The sequence below is a fragment of the Tupaia chinensis genome, unplaced genomic scaffold, assembly GCF_000334495.1.
Source record: "Tupaia chinensis unplaced genomic scaffold, TupChi_1.0 Scaffold147038_1, whole genome shotgun sequence".
Lineage (NCBI taxonomy): Eukaryota > Metazoa > Chordata > Mammalia > Scandentia > Tupaiidae > Tupaia > Tupaia belangeri.
The window spans coordinates 1,146,578-1,167,149 of record NW_006206889.1 but is presented as its reverse complement, the minus strand read 5'-3'; the positions used below and the strand labels follow the sequence as shown (position 1 = coordinate 1,167,149).

The following is a 20,572-nucleotide window of genomic DNA, read 5'->3' as shown; positions in this document are numbered from 1 at the left end:
TAGGTTTTTGCCACATGGCATGTATGTTGCCAGAGAGCGACAGGGAAAGTGAGAAATCAACCCCCAGGGGAATGGCCACATTCAAATCCCTTCTCCAGTTTAAGAAATCAACCCCCAGGGGAATGGCCACATTGAAATCCCTTCTCCAGTTTACTGTTGGAATTTTGGGCACACATACACACATGCCTGGAATGATTTTTAAACCACCAGGTTCAGAACTTGGACCATGGTTGGCCACATGGGAATCCAGTTCCTTAAACACCACGCTACCTGCTGGCCCCATAAAACTATATCTTTAAACTTAGGGTACAGAATAACACATACCAGATGAGCAAAAATTCATATAGGGGCAATCCGCGTCCCAGAAGGAGCGAGTCCGCGGTGCAGGAGCCATGACTCCTCCTCCAGTGAAGCATAGAGCCAAGATGGACAATATTGTGGTTGTAGCTCAGGGCTCCCAGGCCTCAAGGAATGTCAGCAGTGATCTTGATGTCATTAAGTTGCAAGAGATTCCAACCTTCCAGCTGCTTTTGGAAGGGCTGTTAAGTGGCCAGACGTCCCCAGCCAATCCAAAACTGGAGAAACTGGATTCCCAGCAGGTGTTGCAACTGCCTGCTCTATCAGGCAGTGTGTGGAGGCCGGGGCTTTCGCTCATGCTTTGGTTAAACGAATCAAAGAGATGGACCTGTCCATGGAAACCCTGTTCAGCTTCATGCAGAGACACCAGAAGAGGTACACCAAGCAGATTCAGAAGGTCAACGAGATGTCCACAATCCTGCACCGCGTGCAGATGGGCTTTGACCAGACTGTGCCGCTCATGGATAGGCTCAACAGCATCCTGCCCGAGGCCGAGAGGCTGAAGCCCTTCAGTATGAGGCCGGACCGCGGGCCCGAGCTCTAGGCCTGCCTGTCGCCATCCTGGAGGCAGAGATGCCATCCTGGAGGGGGCCAAGCTGCACCTGCAGAGGAGGGTTCTGCAGTGGCTGCATAGACGTGAACCCCTACACAGCCTGCCTGCCCTTCCGGGAGGCCTTATCCCAGCCAAACACCAAACCAGTGCTCTGCGAGAACTGCAGTTGGACCATTTGAATTACTAGGAGTTCTTTAAAGAACTCTGTGTGAAAATTGTTTTTTTTTGATTTTTAAAAAGTAGTTGTGTATATAGGCCAGTCCAGCTACCTGAGTAAAAATGTGGAGACAAGGGAGAAGTATGTTAAGCAGTTCCTGTCCCCCACAGCTCCTGAAATGGTACTTGGGAGGCTCGCGGGTTGAGTTGTAAAAATAAAAACTAATCAAAAAAAAAAAAAAATTCATATGCTAAAAATAAAAACTAATCAAAAAAAAAAAAAATTTGTATGAGAGATCTATTTCTCCTTTCTGTCTACATATGAACGAGTAATTCACTTTCTCTTCAAGGGTGGCATAGGAAGCCCATTGGGATCTCTTTCCTCATTCGTTAGCAGATTCTTAGGGCTCCTGTAAATATACACCTTTTCTAAACTTTCTGGTGTTCACAGGAAAGCTCATCTGGTGATCAGATGCAGTCAGTGGACCATTGTCAGTGTTTTCTTTTTTGGTTTTAATTGTGCACTCAACAGAGAGCAGGAGAGAGCACCCTCCCAACAGGGCATACAGTCCCTTCTCCATTTGTGCCTCTGGGATTTTGGGCACACATCTGGTGTGTTTTTCAAGCCATGGGTACAGAATTCATACTATGGTCAGCCATATGGGATCTGGCTTCCTTAACCCCTAGACTGGGACCTCCTCAATGTTATCCTTTTCTTTCCTAAGTATGACTTTTCTTGTTTTGCTTAGAGTTCCAATATATCCTTGAAACATGCTTGGTGCGAAAAATACGAATATGCTCCTCTGGAGCAGTTGAAGAACCTATGTGTGTGTGTTGCTGCTTCATCTTAGTGAATTGCTATTTCATTGAACTACCAAGAAAGAAGCCCTGTTAGCAGACCCGTCTTCTTAAAAACAGGCAAGGGAGCATGGTGGTTAAGGCCCTTTAAGTATATTTTCTGTCACATGGCCAGCCACAGTTTGAGTCCCAGACCTGGCAGCTTTGTTTCTCATCTTCCCTCTGTCTCTCCCCAACTTTACATCTCTTTCCAATGAGTTCACCTGCCCTATAGCAAATTGTAAGATAATAAAATTCTAAAAAGCAACAACCAAAAGAACCTGTTGGACGTGACTTCCCCAAACTTCTTGTGTCATAATGACTCAAGGCATCTGTGTGCTGGGAGGGTAACTGTCCTCTTGCAGGTTCACACCACACCTCTGCAAGGGTTAGGGCTTCAGACTTAAAACTAAGCCGCAAGGCAAACCCCAGCACAGGTCCATGTCACCATCTGAAACTACATTTGGCATTTGTGTATTTCATCTTTAAGGTGGAACACCTGTGGATTTCTCAATGTCCAGCTCTAGAATACATCCACTTACTCCCATCTACCCGTCATAGTGGGAGTTGAGGTAGAGTTCATTAAAACTCTGTGTAAGGGAAAATAGCTTTGTCGTAATTACGTGCTTAATGTTTGGAAGAAAATACTGCTTAACATATATTTCATGGAAGTCAATTGCTGTATGGTGAAATTCTAAAATTGATTCTGTTGCTGGAACACTGGTTTTGTTTAGGTTTGATTCTATGTTGTTTCATGTTTTTTTTTTTTTTTACAATAGGTAATTTTGGATGAATTCATGGCAATTCTTAGTGATGCAGGTAGTTTTGTTTTAATCCTTGTATACCATGGCCCCAGAAAAATCAATACAAATAATTTCTTTTTATTCTCCCTTAAGTTTCATCACAGTTGAGGAGACTGAGACATTTCCACTGAATCTGAAGAGAGAGGATGGCAGAAATTGTGCTTTGTGTATCTTAACTTGGTTAAAATCAGCTTTGGGGCTCAAAGTCTATTTAAATGAAAATGCTATTGAAAAGGGTCTTCAAACATTGCTGTTGAAGTAAGATAAGCCTGCAGAATAAGAACAAATGGTTCCAGACCCTGATGGCAGGCTTGTCTCGAGGACGTCCCATGTCTTGTTGCTGATATTTTTGGTGTAATTGGATCACACTTGATACAGAGGAGCCCAGTAAAAGCAGCTTGGGCAGTCTACTGGTGGCAGATCAATGATTTCAGGTAGGTCCTGGGGCCAAGCAGAGTTCTATAAACAAAGAATAGAAAAGCCACTTGAAATCATTTTGGGGACCAGCAGTTAGCGAAATGGCTATGTTGCTGAACTCCCATGTAGCTCACTGCGGTTCGCGTCCTGGACCCGGTGGCTTAAACTCACGCCAGGCCCGTGTGCGTGCATGCCCAAGATCCCAACGCGAATTGCGGCATGGCCATTCCCCACCTGGGGGGTGATTTCTTGCTTTCTGTCTCTGGCAGTTTCTGTCTTTCTGGCGAGCACATGCACCCTATAGCAAAACCCTCCCCCCCCGCCCCCCCCCAAAAAATATTTTGATTTGCAATCAATTCAGGTCCAGAAGTCACTGTTGTTTCTCGTCCTGGGTATTATGTGGGGACGTGAGACAAACCAAGTGGAGAGGAGCTGCTGGAAGGGACCTAAGTCAGTGTCAACACATCTGATTGCAGTGGTGGTGACTGCTCTTCTTTCCGTTTGCTCCTAGAAAGCATTTCTTGCTTTTTGAGTCAGATGTGGCAAGTTTACTGTGTGTGTATACAGGCATTGGGAATCATTTTCAAATGTTTCTTAAAGACAACAGTGGGGTCACCACTGCCCTGTTCATCGGAAAAAATTCACTTCTTTGAATGAACATTTGGAGAAGAGATTGGTGATGTGGTCATTGCAGTATCTAAACTGAGTGGTGGATTATGTCCTTGATTCACAATGCAGGATTGCTTGTGTACCAGCAGCAGATAAAACAAATTCAAAGCTAGAAAACAAAGATGAGTACTACAAATCCCCATCTTCATGATGGCAGTAAGACAGTCCTGGCACTCCTGAGCATCGCATGGGCCAGTTTCCCTGTTTAGTGGTTCTCAGAATGGATTTCACAGTCCATATTAATTTTCCCAAAGAGATGTGATCAAGATTTCCAAATTTTAATTAGTCAAATGGGACTTTTTTAGGGAGATTTTTGCTATAGGGCACGTGCATTCGCTGGAGAGACAGAGACAGAAAGTGGAAAATCATCCCCCCCAGGGGTTGGCCATGTTACAATCCCTTCTCCATTCTCTTCTTAGGATTTTGGGTGTGCCCGTACACATGCCCAACATGAATTTAAGCCACCAGGTCTGGGACTGGAACCAGGGTTGACTGTGGGAGTCCAGCGACATAACCATTATGCCATCTGCTGGTCCCACCAACTGGGACTTTTTAACTTGCTCTCATCAAAGCTCAGTGTCATTTGATGGAATAGCATCATAATTTTTTGCGCTATTTAAACATGCAGATGTAGAAAGTATTGTGAGATACCCCAGACACTGTGATCTTGCATATTAGCAGGCCCTGAGAAATGGCTCCCTACAGCACTTCGTTTTACATAATCCCTGACTCAGCCACACCATTGGTTCTGTGACCTGCTGTGCACCTGCCAGTAGTGCGCCAAATGTAGCACATGCCTCAGCAAATATTCCAGCTGGCACTGCAGGATGAAAGGGGCAAGGGTCTTTTCCCCATGGAGTGGGTGCTCAAGCAGAAGAGGCATCTCCTAATACCTGCTGCTCCTGGCACCCTTAGGTGCCTGGAGAAGTCCCTTCAGGGCCAGGGAATACAAATCTCAAAGGCTTTGGAAATGGCAAATGACCAGGTTGGGAATGGCATGGAAATTGAATTACCTTCCTTGAAAATCCAAGCATGGCATGGGGAGCTGAGGTTGACATGGAGCAAAGGAAGAAAAGGACCTCTTTGGGTCAGGCTCTTTATCTCAGTTAACCCACATACCTTTTTGAGAATAGGAGAGCCTCACTTTATAGCAGAGGAAACCACTTTGGAAATATCCCAGTTATCCCAGTGTGCTATTAGCTGCAGGTAACAATCTAATGAACTGTTTCCAACAACCGTCAGATGTACTGGTTCTGACTGGAAGAGCCCAGAGGTCTCGTGACGCCTTTGACCCAATCAGAACAGTTGCCAGCCCAGCAGGTAACATAATTTAGGCATTAGATCCCATGTGGTTGACTGGTTCAAGTTCTGTACCTGGTGGGTTGAAAGAAATCACGCTGGGTGTGTGTGTGTGTGCATGCGTGTGCACGCGCATGCCCAAAATCCCAGGGGGATACTTGTGGAGAAGTGATTGCAACATGGCCATTCCCCCAGGGAAGTGATTTCTCACTTTCCCTTGCTGTCCACAGTGAGCGCATGCATTCTACAGCAAAACTAAAAAGAAGAAGCTGCCATTCTCTGCCTACCTCTGGTGCCTTGGTCTGTGTGGGGTTTTACCTTACCTCGGATGAATGGCAAGATGGCAGAGAAAAGCCAGTTACAGAGAAGAGCAGACACGATATCCAGCATGTCACATCTCATTTACCCGAATGGAGTTACTTATTCTCAGAACAAGCAGAAAACAGGACAGCTTCCAAATTCTTTCTGTAAAATGAGAACACCACCAATAAATCTGGCAAAAATGACACACAGAATTAAAGGGAAATCCCAGTATTTACTGAATGCAAAAACCCTACAGACAATACTAGCAGACATGGGCCAGCCCCTTAGCGCAGTGGTTAAGCCCTATGCATAAGGAACAAGAAACCATGGCCAACCACAGTTCAAGTCCCTGTCCCAGCTGCTTGATTAAACACACTGTCTGCGTGTGCCCATGTGCACAAAATTCTGATGGGAAGGGGGAATGGAGAAAAAAGGTTGGTGGCATGACAGTGCCTTGTTGAGGGGTACTTTGTCTCTGTCTCACTCTGGCAAAAAGAAACAAGGTAAAATTCTTAGTATATACATCTATATGTATGTATTAGTGAACAGAGTCTAGCAGCATATTTTAATGAAGCCACAATTTCATGGGATTTATGGATGTTCAAGGATGAATTACATCAAATAATTAACTTATTCTGTTTAGATCTTCTTAGAAATCTCCCAACTATGCATATGTGGCATTTCTTAGCTGGCCTTCATGATATATATTTATGTGTGTGTGTGTGTGTGTGTGTGTGTGTGTGTGTGTGTGTGTCTCACCAGAAAAAGATAGATAGGGAGAAAGCACCCCCTAATGAGGCGCAGTCATACTGCATTTCCTTCATTTTTCCACTCCGTTGAGATGTGGGGTGCACACACACACACCTGGCACGTTTTTTCAAGCTGCTGGGGCCAGGACTTCAACTGCACAGTTGGCCCTGTGGGATCCAGTTCCTTTAAACACCAGCCCACATAGGCCAGCCCTGTCATATTCTTAATTAGATGTGTGATGCATACAGCAAATACTTAAAACCTGAGTCTGGTTTAAAGAAGAATTCAAGGGCCAGCAGACTGCATGGAGATTAAAGTGGCAGGATCCCACATGGCCAAATGAGGTTTGAGTCCTAGACCCAGTGGCTTGAAAAACATGCCAGGCACTAGTGCATGTGTGTCTAGAATCCCAAGAGGAGATGGGGGATGTTTTCTCACTTTCCTTCTCTCTGTCTCTGGTAAGTACACATGCCCTGGAGCAAAACTAATAATAAAGAACAAGGTGACCATCCTAGTAAGTACTGCACTGGTCACAATGTATCACATTGCCAGCACCCTGGGGCAGCCCTCCCTGGCCAAAATCTCTTCCTTTCTTCTAAAGGAAATCACTGTCGATATTTGGGATAATGTACGTGTTTTGCTTTTATTACTTTGCAACCTACATATGCTTCAATAAAGAGAACAGTTTTGCCTGGTTTTGAATATTGTCTTAACGGAGCCATGTTTCACTTCCATGTTTCACTTTTGCTGGCTCAGCTTGGCTGCAACATTCACCTGTGCTGGACAGAGCTGGCTTGGAACTGGCAGCGTGAGGCGTGCATATATGGTTACAAAGGAATCAATGGTCAGTCAATGGCGCTGTAGGCTGACTCGCTGGGAAGAAAGAAGATAGAGGAGCAGAGGAAGAGTGAGGGCAGGTCCACCACCAGGACGGCCTAACACCAGGTCATGCTGTGGAAACAGCCCTGAAACCTCGGTGGCTCCTTTCCCACCTACCCTCTGCATCCATGGGGAGCCCACTGCAGCTCAGAACTGTCTCTCTGCGGGCCAGACAGAGGGGCAGCCTCACCTGGAATCTGCCGGCAGAGGGAGAGACAGGAAGCTCTCGCTGACTGATTGAGTCTCTGATTAGAATGATGCGTGAGTCACTTCACTGGACAAAGCAAGCCACCGTGACCACTGAGGACTCACTTCATGGGGTGCCAGAGGGAAGGGCCTTGGACCCCTGGAAAGCAACAGCCTCTTCCACAGCATGTTGAAGACACAGAACACAGGGAAGAGTCAGAGGTTGGGAAGGAAGTCAGGTAGATCTCCCAGGGCTTCGTGGGCCACACACAGCACCTGGACTCAGTCCAAGCCCTGGGCAGGGTGGCCAGGAGAGCGATGAGTTCTCATCTGTGTGGGTAAAGCAGTATCTCACCGCAGTGTGGGAATAGACTCCAGAGGAGCGGTAGGTGTGGAGGAAGGGGCCAGGGTGGAGCCCATTACTGCAAGCCAGGCTAGAAATGAAGGCAGCTGGGGCCCTGATGGGGGATGGGCAGGGCTCTGAGTCTGGGGTAGACTGTCTTGGCTTTATCTTTTAAAACTATTCTGGTTGGCATGCAATTATGGATTACGCTAGTTTCAATTTGCATACTTCTTTTTGTTGTTGTTTTCTGTTTTTTGGGGCTTTTTGAGAGTTTTTTTGCTATAGGGCACATGCACCAGAAAGACAGAGAAACAGAAAGTGAGAAATCACCCCCCAGGGAGGATGGCCACGCCGCAATCCCTTCTCCTACATTCTCCTCTCGGGATCTTGGGCACACACACCCACATGCCCAGTGTGAGTTTAAACCAACGGGTCCAGGACTCAAACCATAGTCAACTACATGGGAGTTCAGCGACATAGCCATTACGCCAGTTGCTGGTCCCTCAATTTGCATACTTCTGATGACTAATAAAGTTGCCACTTTTTACTCCTTGCATATCTCTGTGAAGCACCTGAGCAAGTCTCTTGCCCTTTTTCTCCTTCTTTTTTTTCCTTATAAGACAGGTTTTCACTGGGTGGTGATCTCCTGCCTCAGCCTCCCTGCTGGGGCTAGAGTGTGTACACCCAACTCAGGCTTGTTTTTTAGACAGGGTCTTGCTAGGTTACCCAGGACACTTTTGACCTCACAATTCTCCTGCCTCAGCCTCTTGAGAAGGTGGAACCACCAATTCCCACTGCCGTACGCAGCCTTTTGGTTGACTAGGAATTGAACCCAGGCCTCCCACGTGGTCCCAGCCCCAGAGCAGAGTGTTTTAGCAGCGCACGCCACCACTGCTGGCCTTGCCCATTTTGTAAAATTGAGCAGTTTAGGGGCGGATCGCATAGCAGTTACTGTGTTGGACTTCCACATGGTTGACCATGGTTTGGGTCCTGGACCTGGTGGCTTCAAAATCACACCGGGTGCATGTGTGCGTGCCCAAGATCCCAGGAGGAGAATGGAGGAGAAGGGATTGTGGCATGACCATCCCCCCTGGGATGTGATTTCTCTTTTTCCCTTTCACTGTCTTTGTCTCTCTTTTTCTCCAGTGAGTGCACAGGCCCTAAGGCAAAAACTCTTTTAAAAATTGAGTACTTTATATTTTTCTTATGTATTTCCAGTTCTTTATACAATCTGGAAATAAATCCCGCTGTATCTCCTTCCAGGCTGTGGGTATGCCTGTCCCCACTCCCACTGATGTCTTTTGATGACCACGTTCTTAGATGTAATCTGCTCCAATGTACCGCTCTTTTGTGGATCGTTTTTCCTGCACCCTATGTAAGATATTTTTGGCCTCCCCAAGTTCCTGAGAATGTTTTCTGTCTTTGCCATAAGCTTTATTCTTTTACCACGCACGTATCTATGATTTACCTCAGTACTGTGTGGGGGGCGAGATTGTCTTTTCTGCATTGACAATCAATTGCTCCAGCATCATCTACTGCAAAAATAACATTCGCCTTTACCCACTGAATCACATTTTGTGGTAAATCAGGAGGCTGGATGTCACTTGATGGGTCCATTTCTGAATTTGCTGTGATTCTCTTTGGTCTTTTGTAAATCCTGTGTCTGAATATATTGCGAATGAATGACAGCCAGTGATATCTGTGGGTAGGTCAGATGTGGGATTTGAGAGAAAGGGTTCAGGCATCTGAAAGTTTAACCTTGGTAGGCTTTGTTTTGATTGTATCACCTTTATTACTGACAAATCTGATTGAGTTGGGATTTTTTAAATTATTTATTTACTTCCATTCGTTATTATTATTATTTTTTAGTTTGACCAGACAGAGACAGAGAGTGTGTAAGGGAAAATGAGAAAGCAAGCTGTCAGGTCTGGGAATTGAACCACAGTCAGCCATGTGGGAATCCAGTGCTTTTAACCGCTATACCACATGCTAGTCCCAAAAGCTGATTGAGTTTCAAGGCCCGAATAACTTAATTTTTTTAATTGCCAAAGGATATGTATGTTCTCAACAGAGCGACAGAGAGACAGAAAGAGGGAGAAAGCACATTCCTTCCCCCAGGGACATGGTCATGCTGCAATCGCTTCTCCTCCATTTCTTCACCCTGTTGAGATTTGGGGCACACACACATGAGTCCTGCATGCTTTTCAGGCTGCAGAGCACAGGATTAGAACTGTGGTCAGCCATGTGGAATCTGGCTCCCTTAACCACTAGGCTATGGGGCCAGTCCCCTAAAGAACTTCTAATGCCCCGTGCATGTCATCCAGTGAGGCTTCCTCCCCGGTGGCTTTGCAAGAGCTCAAATGAGAACAATGCCATTGATCTGAAACTACCTGAATTTTTAAAATATGGCTGTGCTCCCTTCGTCAAGTTCTATGAAAAAACATAGACCAAAGCTGAAATAACTTTCTTTTTTTTTTTTTTTCATTTTTAATTTTTACCATAGAGTGCATGGGCTTGCCAGAAAAAGAAAGAGAAATAGAGGGAAGTCATCCCCCAGGGAGGATGGCCATCCCACAATCCTTTGTCCTTCATTCTCTTCTCGGAAGTTTGGGCACACATGCAGACATGCCCAGCATGATTTTCAAACCACTGGGTCTGAGACTCAAACCGTGGAAGTCCAATGCATTAACCGCCATGCCATTGGCTGGCCCCTCTTTCTCTCTCTCTCTCTCTCTCTCTCTCTTTTTAAGAATTATTTTATTTAATTTTATTCATTTTATTTGAATTTGACCAGAGAGGGACAGAGAAAGATAGAGAGAAAGAGAGAAAGTGAGAGAACAAGCCGCCAGGGCAGAGACTCAAACCACGGTTGGCCATGTGAGAGTCCAACGCCCTTAAACATCGTGCCACCTGCCAGTACCCCCCTTCTCTTTAATGTTCAGAGAAATTGAAGTTCAAGGTCTTTTTACCACATCTTATGTAAAGGAACATTCTCAATCAAACAATCCAGAGGCCAACCAGGTGGCCATATTCCCTTGCCCTTGTTCCAGGACAAAAGGTGAAGTCCGCAAATACAGAGCCCAGGGAGTAGTGCTGCCCAGGCTGCCAGCCTGTCCCCAGGGACTCCAACTGGGTGAATGGCTCAGTGCGAGAGACCTATTCCTTCCTCTCCCTTGGGATTTACCACCCCCGCCCCCAACAGGGTCTTTCATCTCTGGAAGGACTACAGTCTTTGCTCAGAAGATGGCAGTACGTGCAGGTGTCCTTGGCTCAGAGCCACAGCGTTCTCAGAGGTCACTCAGTACATCCCAACGTTGTGCAGAGAAACCTGACTCAGAAAATGCCCCCCTCCAGCTACCCGGTCGACATGTATTCATACTCCTTCAAATCCGAGTGCTCTCTCCGTTCTTTGTAAATAAGTTGACTCATGAAATTGCCAAATTTTTTTTTGTAGGTGAAATAGCAATTTTACGTGACCCAGACTAATCCATGCCAAGGCTAGGTTGGTTGTCGGTGCAGGAGAGGCACAAAGCTCAGTGAATAAAAGCATATCCAGGAGCGGGATGGTATAGGTCTGAACCCCAGGTCTGCTCCCTTCCAGCTGCCAGCCTGGGCAAGGCACTCAACCTCATCATCCTCACTTCCCTCTCCGGAAAAGTACTGACAAGGTAGTGCTCCTCTTCGGTTGTGAGAAAGAACCTAGTAGTTCATACAGAGAGAGTTCTGGGCCAGTTGTGGCATGGTGGTTAAAGTGGCTCGATCCCACATGGTCAGTCATCCAGTTTGAGTCCCACTTGATGAAACATACCAGGTGCATGTGTGTGTGCCCAAACTCCTGAAAGAAGGGAGAGACGGAGGAGAAGGGATTGCAGCATGACTGGTCTTGGTGGGGAGTGCTTTCTCGCTTGCTCGCTCTCTTTCTGTTTCTCTCCAATGAGCACACATGTCCTCTGGCAAATTACATAAGGAAAGCACACAGGTAAAGCTCTTAGAGCAGAGCCTGGCACACACGGCAAGTGCTCAGTGGCTGACGGTTGGATTAGGTGCAACGGTATTAACGAGGCAGAAGAAAGCTAGGGAATGGAAGCAGGTAAGAGGCTGGAGCATCTGTTTAGGGAGCTAGACAGAAAAACCGATCAGGCAGAAAATTCCACACACTTCCCAGAGGTAATGTGGGCGAGAGCTCTCCAGTGTGGGGTTTCTAGCTGATTAAGCCACATTTGCTATAACCAATGGGATGAAAGTAATCAGTGGGCCCAGCAGTGACCAACTAACACTACCCAGGTTAAGGAATTAAAAACCTCATGGAAAGCGACAACCACGGCCCTTGGGCCACTTCTCTTTCACACGTGGGCCCACTCTTACTTCTTGGGAGTTTCCTTTTCACTTTTACTTAACAAACTACCCTTTCCTTGCAATATTGGTGTATTTCATTCAATTCTTTGTCTGAAACACCAGAACACTGCAGAAGACATCCCACCTCGTTAATAACAGGTGGTGGGAGGGACAAGTAGAAGAATAAACAAGAACTCTGAAAGGTTCCTTTTACAAAGTGAAGAGCTGAGGGGGAGAGGAAAAAGTTATTGAGGGCAGAATGGATACCCTGAAAATGACAATGCTACTGGAGGTAGGGCCAGCTCAGCGGCGCAGTCTGATGGGGCCCACGTGGCCGACCCCTCCCGCTGCCTGCTCCTCTCGGGCTGTAAGGAATAAAATGGCTGTCATTTCCTGTGCTTGGTGAGCTGCCTTCTGTGGGTGGCATGTGACCCTCCCCAGTCAGGGGCTGTCTTGGGAGGAGTACACTGAGCACAGACAAGAGCCACCATGGCGTGTGCCATAAAAACAAGCTTCCTGTGGGAGGGACTCCTGGTCACAGTCAGACTCAGAGACGTCAAGCTGTCCTCCAGGGTGTAAAGTACCCTGTGAGGGCCAGCAGGTGGTATAATGGTAAAGACACTCTCATATGGATGACCACAGTTCAAGTCCCAGACCAGGCAGCTTGAAACTCACGCCAGGCACGTGCCCAAAATCCCAGGAGGAGAATGGAGAAGGGATTGTTGTGTGGCCATCCCCCCAGGTGATGATTTCTCACTTTTCCTCTAACTGTCTCGCTGTCTCTCTGTCTCTCTGGTGAGCATACACACTATGTGGCAAAAACCTTAAAAAAAAAAAAAAAGTACTCTGGAAGCACACCATAAACATCCAGGACCAAATCCTCTAGAGCCCCACCAAGAAAAGGCTAGATAGAGTTTATAGCCACTGTCCAGAGACAGGCCTCAGACCAAATTTGAGGAAAACACACAAAACAGGAATAGGAAACACATACACCTCAAGAGTACAGAACGAAGAATCCAGAAGTGAACCCACACATCCATGTTCAATTGAATTTTGACAAGAGTAACAAGACCTTTGAATAATAAAATACTATCTTCATCAAATGGAGCTGAGACCACTGGATATCTACATGCAAGGGACACAATTGGACCTTCTCTCACTCTGCATACAAAAATAAAACGCAAAATGGATCAAAGGGGGCCAGCTCCATGTTCTGGTGCTCAAAGTGGCTGGAACCAATATGGCTGACCAGATGGTTTGAATCCCAGACCTGGCAGCTTGAGAAACATCCCAGGCATGTGTGCATGCTTGCCCCAAATCCCAACAGGATAGAGAGGTGCAGGAGAAAGGTTTGCAATGTGACTAAAATTTCCCATTAGGGGTACTTTCAAATATGGGGTAAATCTTCATGACCTTGGATTTGGCAATGGTTTTTTTAGATATGATACCAAAAGCACAATCAACAACAAAAATAATTATTAGGTTGTCAGGAAAGTCGTGACACGCTTTTCTATGAAAAAATGCATCATGACTTTCCTGACAGCCCGATATTAATAAATTGGAGGTTATCAAAGCCAACCTCCATGATTTATTCTTTTCCTTTCCTTTTTCTTTCATTTTTTAATTTGACAGAAGGTATGTGCCCTTGCCAGAGACAGGGAGAGGGAGAAAGTACTAACAGTGGGGCGTGGTTACTCCACAGTCCTTTATCCTCCATTTTCCCATTCCGTTTGGTATTGGGCACACATGCCTGGTGTGTTTTTCAAGCCACCAAGTCTGGCATTCAAACCACATTGTCAGCCATGTAGGATATGGCTCCCTTAATCACCTGACCATGGAGTGGTCCCTTTTTCTTTTCTTTTTTCTTCCTTTTTCTTCCTTCCTTTTTTAAAAAAATTTCCAGAGGGCATGTGCAAGAGAGAGAGAAAGAGGGAGAAAGCACCCTCCAATGGGGTGTGGCCACACCACAACACTTTTCCCTCTATTTCTCCATCTCATCAGGATTTGGGGCACACTGGGCTAACATCTGAACCACAGCCAGCCATGTGAGATCCAGCTTTCTATGCACAGACTTAACTGCTGCACCACAGGACTGACCCAAACGACACTTTTAAGATGGAACAGACAACCTACTGAATGGAAGAAAATATTTGTAAATCATATCTCTGATAAGAATCTAGTATCCAGAACATACAGAGAATTCTTATATCTCTAGAACAAAAAGACAACCCTGTTTTAAAATAGGCAATGAATAGATCATAATAGATATTTCTCCAAAGAATATAAATTAGTGTCCAATAAACACATTGAAAGTACTCAGCATCACTTGCCCTTGGAGAAATGGAAATCAAAACCACAATGAGAACACTTCACAACCAACAGGATAACTATGATCAAAAGAGCAAAAGAGGGACCAGCAGTTAGCGTAATGGCTATGTCACTGGACTCCCATGTAGTCAACTGCGGTTCGAGTCCCGGACCTGGTGGCTTAAACTCACACCAGATGCGTGTGCGTGCGTGCCCAAGATCCCGAGAGGAGAATGGAGGAGAAGGGATTGCGGCTTGGCCATCCCCCCTGGGGGGTTATTTTTCGCTTTCTATCTCTCTGTCTCTCTCTGTCTGTCTGGCGAGCGCACGCGCTCTATAGCAAAAACCTCTCCAAAAAAAAGAAAAAAAAATAGAGCAAATGATAACAAGTGTTGACAAACATGAGCAAATTGGAACTCACACACATTCCAGTGGGAATATAAAATGGTGCCACTGCTGTGTGGAAAACAGTTTGACAATTCCTCCAAAGGTTAACAGGACACTACATGGCCCAGCAATTCTACTCCTAGATATATATTAGGGAACTTCAAAAATTGTGTGGAAAAAAATTGAATTAGAAGGTAAAAATAGTGGGACCAGCAGATAGCATAATGGCTACATTGCTGGACTCCCCTGTAGTTGACCACAGTTCTAGCCCTGGACCTGGTGGCTTAAAGCTCATGCCAGGCACATGCGTGTGCATGTCCAAGATCCCAAGAGGAGGATGGAGAAGAAGGGATTGCAGCATGGCCATCCCCCCGGGGGGTGGCTTCTCACTTTCTGTCTCTCTATTCCTCTCTATCTTTCTGGCAAGCATACGTACCCTATAGCAAAAACCTCTCCAAAAAAATTAGGTAAAAATAGTAAAGAGTGGGTATGAGAAAAATAATTAGGACAGTTATATCTGCTTAAAAGTGTTATGCGGGGGCCTACAGGTGGTTAAAGTGCTGGACTCCCATGTGGCCAACCACAGATCAAGTGCTAGACTCAGACAGCTTAAAATCCATACCAGGCACTTGTGCGTATCTGCCTGCAATCCCAAGAGGAGAAAGGAGAAGGGATTGTGGTGTTGCCATCTCTCCTGGGGGGCGATTTCTCACTTTCTCTCTCTGTCTCTCCAGCAAGCTCATGTGCCCTATAGCAAAAATCTCTTTTAAAAAGGTGTTATGTGTCTGTTAAACTAGTCTGCAAATTGTTTCATGAATGCTTTATCAAATTATGAAAGTTTAAGTGCAATAATATTTGAAGATTATACATGATAAACTTACACTTACAAGAGAAAAACAAATCAAGACCTTTTCTCTGTATTGTCCGGAAATATTATAGTTCACTCTAGTGTGTATCTGTTTGTCACCAAAAAAGCGCCTTGTCTAAAATAAAGGACTGACAAGTGTGCAAAATGTTCACCATCTTTTGTGAAATTATAGTTTATCATTAGTTTGTCTGTAAGTTATTGTTATAAATGTTACCTGTGCATTTTTTGTTATATAAAATTTTATAAATAAATAAATGCATAGGGAAAAAAAGGTAAAAAATGAAAAGTGCTACCTCTATTGGTCCAGCAGGTGGTGAGGCTAAAGTGCTGGACCCCACATGGCTGACTCTGCAATTTCAGTCCCAAAACTGGTCATTTGAAGAGCATGTCAGGTGCATGTGCATGGATGCCCAAAATCCCAGTAGGAGAATGGAAGAAGGGATTGTGGCATGGTCATCCCCCTGAGGGGTGATTTCTCACTTTGCCTGTGACACTCTCCAGTGAGCACGTGTGCCCTGTAGAAAACTAATACATATATATACATGTGTGTGTGTGTGTGTGTGTGTCTACACAGTCATTTAGTCCATCTCTAAAGAACTGAGGGCCCTGGGTGTCTACCTATATCAGTGCAGTCTTTTTTTACATTGCTAACTGAAGGAAAGTGGGTGCCCTTTAAAGATGTATTAAGATTAGGAAACAGAAAAAAGTCCAAAAGACCCAAATCATGCACATAGGGTACAAAACTGGGGACCAGCAGTAGGTGTAATGGCTATGTCACTGGACTCTCATATCATCGACCATAGTTCGAGTCCCAGACCCAGTGGCTTAAACTCACGCCAGGCGCGTGTGCATACGTGCCCAAGATCCCGAGAGGAGAAAGGAGGAGAAGGGATTGTGGTGTGGCCATTTCCCCTGGGCGATGATCTCTTGTTTCTGTCTCTCTGTCTCTTTCTGGTGAGTGCACACACCCTATAGCAAAAACCTCTCCAAAAAAATTTTTTTTTAATGTGCAAAACTGCCCTTGTTTGATGAGAAGAATGAGTGTTGTCATGATAGACAAGGACTCTGGTGAAGCTTTCCGGAGCATTTTCATGCTAAAGCTTTTGCTAACTTTCTCAAAACACTCTCACAATAAGCAAATGTTATCCTTTAGTCTGCCCAAATGTCAACAAGCAAAATGACTTAAGCATCCAAAAAACCTGTGACTATGACCTTTGCTCTCAACCAGTCTGCTTCCACTCTGACTGGACCACTCCCCCTCCTAGTAATTCTGACTGGCCCACTCCTCCTCTTAGTAATTCTGACTGGCCCACTCCTCCTCTTAGTAGACTTACTTTGATTGTGTTTTGTCTTCAGGATCACACTGGTAAAGCGATGTGTCATTTTCTATTACAATTCTTCAAAGAAATGCTTTAGTATCTTGATTCCACTTGTTAAAAATGTCCTCCAAAAGCTCTGTTCTCATCTGCAACTGGTGTGGGTATAATAGTTTTGGCACCCGTCAAGCAGAAAGTTTGCTCAACTTTAATTTTTCAGTAAAAATTGTGTAAGCTGAACCCATTGAGATGTCATCAGTGTTGGCTATTTTTTCTGCTGTTAATAATTAGTTCTCATGGTGCTGGCAGGTATAGTGGTGGTTAAGATGCTAGCCTCCCACATGGACAACTGGGATTTGAGTCCTGGACCTGGAGGCTTGGTTTCTCACTTTCCCTCTCTCTCTGGTCAAATTTTAAAACAATAATAATAATAAAATTAAATTAAATGAAGTGATTCTTTAAAAAATATTAGTCCTCTTCAGTGAGGACAAAAATCATTTTTTTTTCCGTACAAATTGATGTGACTAGTATTCCATTTTGGGTGTCATCTTCAAAATCATCTCATCCCTTCCTTTTCTTTTTTTCTTTTCAAGGTTTTTGCCATAGAGCCTATGTGCTTGCCAGAGATAGAGAGAGACAGGGAGAAGGAGAGTGAGAAATCATCTCCTGGGTGTATGGTCATGACTCAATCCCTTATCCTCTAGTCTCTTCTTAGGATTTTAGGGACACACGCATGCACCCAGCATGATTTTCAAGCTGCTGGGTCCCCAAGTCAAACCACAGTTGGCCATGTGGGAGTCGAGCACTTTAACCACTAGACCACCCGCTGGCCCCATCCTGTTCCTTCTTAAAATGAGTTTACCACTTGGAAATTGCCGATTTCTTTAGGGCATTATCCTATAAACTTTTTGTAAAGCGGCAATGATTTCACCATTCTTCCACCCAAGCGTCACTGTAAATTCGATGTTTGTTGCTGCTTCAATTTTAGCAGAATTCATCTACTCTGATAGGGGCTCTTTTCAAACTGATGACTATCCTTCTTAATGCCTCAAACTAGATCTTGTTTAGACACGTTATAATGAAGGAGTGTGAGTTTATTTTGGTGCCAAAAAATGTTACAATCCATGCATGGTTTTTTTCATAACACACATTTTCCATAAACTTTTTGAAGATCCTTTGTATATCAATAAAAAAAAAGGGAAAAAGATAGGGGCTCTTTTCAAACTGATGACTATCCTTCTTAATGCCTCAAACTAGATCTTGTTTAGACACGTTATAATGAAGGAGTGTGAGTTTATTTTGGTGCCAAAAAATGTTACAATCCATGCATGGTTTTTTTCATAACACACATTTTCCATAAACTTTTTGAAGATCCTTTGTATATCAATAAAAAAAAAGGGAAAAACATATATCCCCATAAACTTTTTGAAGATCCTTTGTATATCACAAAAAAAAAAAAAGGGAAAACATATATCCACACAAAAAATTGCACATGAATATGTTTAGCAACACTCATTGTAATAGTCAATAGGTGGGCTGGCAGGTGGCATGGTGGGTAAGGTGCTAGACTACCACGTGGCTAACCACAATTCAAGTCCTGGACCTGAAGGTTTGCTTTCTGACTTTCTCTCTATCTCGCTCTCTCTCTCCTTCTCTCTCTGGTCAAATTTTAAAATAATAATAATAATATTAGAATAATAATAAACTAAATAATTTTTTAAAAAATAGTCAATAGGTAGAAGGAAATGAATGTTCATCAATTGATAATGGATAAACAAAATGTATTTTATCCAAACAATGGGATAATGTGCAGTCATGAAAAGAAATGCAATACTGAGCTAGCCCCATAGCACACTGACTAAGCACTGTGCACTGGGAGTTGGAGCCCACATGGCCAGCCCTGGCTTGAATCCCAGCCCCAGTGGCTTGAAAAACACACTGCGCATGTACGTGTCCTGAATCCTGTCGGTTGCATAGGTCTGCAGGGGTGGAAGATTGAAGATGGAGATGGTGATGGCTAAGGGTGTGGCTTGTTTCTTGGGATGAGGAAAATGTTCTAAAATTGACTTTGGTGATAGCTGTGCCACTCTGAATAAAAAATACTAAAAGCCGTTGAATTATGCACTTTCAGTGGGTGAAGTATATGAGACATGAATTGTATCTCAATAAAAATTGTATCAATAAAGGGTTGTTGAAATAAGAAATAGCACTTATTTTATTGTGTAAGATAAATACTGTCCAAAATTCTTAAGTGAAGAAAACATGCAGCCTATTGTCTACATTATGGAGATGAAACACCATAAGAATAAAATAAGAAATGGCCAAAAAGGTGCCCCTGGGATGTGTGGCTGGGGTGGACAGAGTCAAGAGGCTTCTCTGTCCTGCTCCCTACCACTTGCTCTGTCATCCTGTGGTCAAGGGGGCGCTTCCCCCCTCCCCCACTGTGTGTAACCAGCAGTGAAGCTCAGCTCACTGTTGAAGCCACAGTCCCCGGGGCACCTGCAACCCCCACCTGCAATCACTGCCTCTTCTTGAACCTTAAGCCCTTTGCAAGTCATTAGGAACTTCTGGGTGTGCCCTGACTCACAGATTCTCCACTGCCCCTCACGAGGGCCGTGCTCCTGAGCCCCTCGGAGTCAGGTACAACCAGGAGACTGGTTTTGCTGATGAAGTGTGGGTGGGAGCTTTTGGGGCTGCGACAGGAAGGCCGGGTCCCCTTGCCCATCACGGTGAGCCAAGTATGGAGGTGGGTCCTCTTCCTAGTTCCCCGAGTGGCCACAATGGGCAGAGCGCAACACCGCAGTCCTCCGATTTCAGCAACATCTTCCTACAGCAGACACTGGGGATTCCCTCTGCTCTCACTCTTTGGGGCGCAGTCCTCCTCCTCCCTCATGGCACGCTATTTCCCTCCAGGTCCCCGATGGCTACCTTGGCCCATGGACCTGACTCCTCAGCCATCCCATCTACTCGTTGCAAGGGACCTTGCCATCCATCCTCCCCAGTCATCCACTCCCCTTCTCTTCTCAAACCCCGTCACTTTGGGTTACGAGCAGTCCACGCTGGGCCAGCTCAGACTTTCCAGCCCTGTTCTAGAGTCCTGTCACAATTCTTCACCTCCCTTGACATTTCTGATCCACAGAGGCTTCTCCTGCCATTCTCCCTCTCTCCCTAGTGCTGATCACTCTGGCCTGCTAGCTCCACTAGCTCCGTCTCCCACACCCTCTGCCACACTCGCAGACAGAGGCTGGCCCTGCACACGGGCTCATTGTGCCCACACACTCTCTGGGCCCACTAGCAGCAACTCTGATACAAGCACTCTGTCTAGCCCAGCAGGGCTCTGCAGGGCTGGCCTTTGGTAGGCTGCAGTTGGGGTGCTTCACCAGAAGCCTCTGCCAGGGGAGGGGCACTCCCTCCCCCTGCCCTCATCCTGCTGGGTGCAGCAAACCACGCGACTCAGCCCGAAGTCCCGGGGGGGGGGGGACATCCCCTGCACACCCTGCAGTTAGGACAAGGGCCAGAGGGGGACTGTGAGTAGATGCTGTGTTGCCGTCGCAGGTCCAAAACCCGGCTCTCTCCAGCTCTTCCCCACACCTGCACTCAAGCAACTCACTGTGGCCAGAGAAAACATGCTGACCAAAAAAAACAGGAACTCGCTGAGCCGGCAGGGTGCCGGAGCCGGAAGAGTCTGTGCTGGTGACTGCTGACCGGTGACCGGGACTGTGTTGGGAATTTTGGAAGCACTGCCAACATGTCAGTTATAGAAGAAGCCACTAACCAACTCCTGGATGTGAACCTTTATGAGAATCA

The 20,572-nt window shown here is 45.5% G+C and overlaps 1 long non-coding RNA gene and 1 pseudogene across 1 annotated transcript; one reads left to right on the top strand and one right to left on the bottom strand.

The window, feature by feature from the left end:
• The first annotated feature begins 162 nt into the window (after positions 1 to 162).
• On the top strand, positions 163 to 1,262 carry LOC102472429 (BLOC-1-related complex subunit 5 pseudogene; annotated as a pseudogene).
• A 1,209-nt stretch (positions 1,263 to 2,471) lies between these two features.
• On the bottom strand, positions 2,472 to 16,935 carry LOC102472133 (uncharacterized). The gene is made up of 3 exons (XR_337540.3): positions 16,784 to 16,935; positions 5,415 to 5,556; positions 2,472 to 3,165 (listed from the first exon to the last, which is right to left on the bottom strand). It is a non-coding gene; the product is annotated as an uncharacterized LOC102472133 (long non-coding RNA).
• Between the last annotated feature and the right edge of the window lie 3,637 nt (positions 16,936 to 20,572).